The sequence below is a fragment of the Priapulus caudatus genome, unplaced genomic scaffold, assembly GCF_000485595.1.
Source record: "Priapulus caudatus unplaced genomic scaffold, Priapulus_caudatus-5.0.1 Scaffold1192, whole genome shotgun sequence".
In the NCBI taxonomy this organism is placed as follows: domain Eukaryota; kingdom Metazoa; phylum Priapulida; class Priapulimorpha; order Priapulimorphida; family Priapulidae; genus Priapulus; species Priapulus caudatus.
Window position 1 is genome coordinate 65,383 of NW_014578253.1, and position 4,574 is coordinate 69,956.

Genomic DNA, 4,574 nt, shown 5'->3' on the forward strand with positions numbered 1-4,574 from the left:
TAGATATATATATATAGATAGATAGATAGATAGATAGATAGATAGATAGATAGATAGATAGATATATATATATAGATAGATAGATAGATAGATATACAAATAGATAGATATACAGATAGATAGATAGATAGATAGATAGATAGATAGATAGATAGATCGCTAGATAGATAGATAGATAGATATATAGATAGATAGATAGATAGGTAGATAGATAGATAGATAAATAGATGGATGGATGGATAGATAGATAGATAGATATATATATATAGATAGATAGATAGATAGATAGATAGATAGATAGATAGATAGATAGATAGATAGATAGATAGATAGATAGATAGATAGATAGATAGATAGATAGATAGATAGATAGATAGATAGATAGATATAGATGGATAGATAGATAGATGAATACACAATACTAATGCGGCTGTTAATGATCTTGGGCGGGAGGGACAAGGTCTTGCATGTAAGTGTTCTCAGGCTCTCGCGGTGTGACCTAGAATTCCACTAACGCGGCTTGTGCGCTTCTTTGTCAGCGGGCAGCCCCACAGCACGTGTTGACATATTTGGCAACCGCGCACGCGCGCACGCACAACTCGCAGCACCTGTAAATGCCGCACTGAAAGAGCCCGAGAGCAGCTAAATGGCAAATCACGACACTTTAACGCCTCGTAGGTGTCCGCGTCTGTGCTCGGTTCGCAATCTGCCGCTCTCACTCACACATTTACGACCGGCTATCGTAACCAACGGCAGCGCTAATCTCGGGTAATTTCCTCCCCGCTGTCGATTGCTGCCGCAGCGGTTTTATGGCGCTGTTATCGTGTTCTCTCTCTCTCTCAGCACGCGCGTCAAGTGTTCGGCATTAGCCCGACGTTCGTGTGTTTGTTACGGGTGGCTAGGACTACGGGTTACATGTGCCAGACGTTATACCTGCATCATGGATGATCGGAATCACGGATTACCTGGATGAATACTAATGAGGATTGCGAATTATTGGATTGGGGATCTGCTTTAGAGAGGCGCCAGGTCACCCCGATCGGGAAACCTAATTCGTCTAATTTCGATAGGGATTGGATGTACTCTGCGTACGTTGATAGTTAACTTCCAGGACCACGAACACTTGAGCCGTTTCTATAATAAACTTATGTTAAATGAATACTAAATGTATTTACTATCAAAGTCCTTATGTTTATGTACTATCTATCACCTAATAACTCCACGTAATGCGCTTATGCAACACGCAATCTCACCGCGCGCACGTCATTACGTACATTTAACTCACAGAAAGATAGAGTGCCCATGCCGCCGTCACGGCTTGCGCAGAGTTGCGCGCTGAGTTTTCCAACATGCTAGCATCAACGGATGCGATTAGCCTTATCGCCGAGAGGAAAAAAATGCTGCGTTTTTCGACGACCGGGGTTTCGGAAGAAACAATAAAACGCGGCAAAAATCCGCCGCACGTTAGGCCGGCCGCAACCCCCCCTCCCCCGCGCCATATTGCGTGTGCGAGAGATCGCGTTATTTTGCCGCGAAAAATTACGATCGAAGTAATTCCTTTCGCATTCTGTTGCCCGCAACCGGGCCACCGGCGAACTGCCGTGGCGGCGTTCCGATGATTTAAAATGCAATTTCAGCCGACGTAAATTACTTCTGTTTGAATTTGATCTGAGAGAGATAGAAAGCGAGCGAGAGAGAAAGAGGGAGAGAGAGGGGGTGACAGAAAGAGAGAGAATGAGAGACAGTGAGAATGAAAGACAGTCAGAGAGAGAGAGAGAGAGAGAGAGAGAGAGAGAGAGAGAGAGAGAGAGAGAGAGAGAGAGAGAGAGAGAGAGAGAGAGAGACAGTCAGAGATAGATAGAGAGCGAGACAGACAGACAGACAGACAGACAGAGAGAGGGTGTAGGCGAGGGTGCCTTCGACTAAGGCAGATGGGGTCGTTGTCGTATCAGGTACTACAGATATGTACCCGAGGTAGTTTTTAGGTTGTTTAGTATATGTGTTTATATTTTTATATGAGGTATGTTTAAGGGTTATGGTTAGGGTTAGGGTTAGGGTTAGGGTTATGGTTAGTGTTTAGGGTTAGGGTACACTTCTGTAGTAGCAAAGTCTGGTACCTTTGCCCTAGCGTATAATGACAAATTTGTCATTATACGCTCCTGATAATATATGTACCTCGAGTACATATCTGTAGTACCTGATATGACAACGACCCCTTGAGCTCGACTTAGCGCGTGACGATAGTAACCGTCTGCGGGCGGCGGACGAATGTGTGCGCGAGCGTGTATGTTGGGGGTGAAATACGTGCACTTTTTTAAATTAGTTTAGTTACCTAAGTTTTTTAATTTTTGATGCTGCGAAGAGTTTCAACGTGCGACGGCGGGACGGTGGATAGATGGACTAATGGACAACTTGACTGACAGAATAACGAGAGGACAAAACGAATAACACAAAGATGTAGGCTTACAGGCCAGAGATACAGAACGAGAATTATAGACGAGTGGACATGAGAGAAGGACAAAGGGGCAGAAGAACACAGGGACATCAGAACGAGGGAAGGAGAGAATAAAAGGACCGAGTAGCAGAAGGAGAGTAGCGGATGACAAACACAGGAACAGAGAGATAGATGGAGAGATAAACTCGGACCGATAGACAGACGAATGAAGAAGAAAGACCGACCTGTGCCTATTTACAGCTGAGACTCCGGCCCGACCTGCCACCTATGATAACGATGCTCTCTTGTTTCTCGACAGCAGCAGATCTTTGAGCGAGCGCGTTCCGACGTCCCTGCGACCTCGCTTCCCCGGACTAGCACCAGACGTAAGGTACCTGCCGACAGAGAAGCCAGTCGCATTGCAAACGCTAGTACTACAGGTAGTAGCGTCAGTCGAACCGATGAAGAAAGGTCGCAGTGCGGCTGTGGAGCGAAAGAAGAAGTACCTCACGAAAAAAACACATCGTCACAAACGGCCGACGTGCAGCAAACGGCAGGAACTGCATGCATGGGGAGAAATTTATGGAGCCCTTCACCACGACTCCTGCACGGTCATCATCGTCAAATCGTCTGCAATTTTAGGGCAGAAATCGTTTTTGCGAGCGCCATTTTTTGTTAACAGATGGTACAATACTTCCGATGCGATGCAGGAACCCGCGAATGTTTTCGTTATAATAATATTCATCACGCTGGAAATAACTCTCGACTATTGGCGCATGAGACGGAAGAAATAGGTGGGATCTGCGATGCAGATTGGGAGTCTCTCACCTTTGTATGAACTTGAGAGGGCGTGTACGTGTGTGTGCGTGCGTGCGAGCATGCGAGCATTCGTGTGTGGGTGCGCGTGCATTTATGTGTATGTGCATGCGTGCATGTGTGCGAAGAGGTGTTCATACGCGCACGTATGCGTGCGTGTGTGGGTACGTGTGCGTGCGTGCGTGTGGGCGGATGTTCATACATGCACGTATGCGTGCGTGTGTGTGTACGTGTGCATGCGTGCGTGTGGGCGGATGTTCATACATGCACGTATGCGTGCGTGTGTGTGTACGTGCCTGTGGGGGTGTATGGATCCCTGAACGTGTGCGTATACGTGCGTGCGCGAGTGTGCATGCGCGTGGGTGGATGTGGACACGTGTATGTGTGCGGGTGCGCGTGCGTGCGCGTGGGTGGATGTGCACACGTGTGTGACGGTGTATGTGTGCGGGTGCGCGTGGGTGGTTGTACACACGTGTGTGACGGTGTATGTGTGCGGGTGCGTGTGCGTGCCTGCGTGCGTGCGCGTGGGTGGATGTGCCTACGCGTATGGCGGTGTGTGTACACTGATATGCGTGCGCGCGCGCGTGCATGCGCGTGGGTGGATGTACACACGTGTGTGACGATGTATGTGTGCGTGTGCGCGTCTGTGCCTGCGTGCGTGCGCGTGGGTGGATGTGCACACGTGTATGGCGGTGTGTGTACACTGATATGCGTGCGCGTGCGTGCGCGTGCCTGCGTGCGCGTGGGTGGATGTGCATACGTGTATAGCGGTATGTGTACACTGATATGCGTGCGCGTGCGTGCGCGTGCCTGCGTGAGCGTGGGTGGATGTGCACACGTGTATAGCGGTGTGTGTACACTGATGTGCGTGCGCGTGCGCGTGCGTGCGCGTGGGTGGATGTGCACACATGTATGGCGGTGTGTGTACACTGATGTGGGTGCGTGTGCGTGGGTGGATGTGCACACGCGTGATGTGGGTGCGCGTGCGCGTGGGTGGATGTGCACACGCGTGATGTGGGTGCGCGTGCGCGTGGGTGGATGTGCACACGTGTATGGCGGTGTGTGTACACTGATGTGCGTGCGCGTGCGTGCGCGTGCCTGCGTGCGCGTGGGTGGATGTGCATACGTGTATGGCGGTGTGTGTACACTGATCTGCTGTACCGTAAATCCGCTTGGCCGTGCATACGTGTATAGCGGTATGTGTACACTGATATGCGTGCGCGTGCGTGCGCGTGCCTGCGTGCGCGTGGGTGGATGTGCATACGTGTATAGCGGTATGTGTACACTGATATGCGTGCGCGTGCGTGCGCGTGCCTGCGTGCGC

General features: G+C 49.9%; 1 long non-coding RNA gene across 1 annotated transcript in view; it reads right to left on the bottom strand.

The window, feature by feature from the left end:
- The window catches only part of LOC106815755, a 19,537-nt gene that overhangs the window by 1,274 nt on the left and 13,689 nt on the right, over positions 1-4,574 (bottom strand). The window contains exon 3 of the long non-coding RNA XR_001394788.1: positions 2,680-2,829. This is a non-coding gene — a long non-coding RNA (uncharacterized LOC106815755). The remainder of the gene's footprint in view (positions 1-2,679; positions 2,830-4,574) is intronic.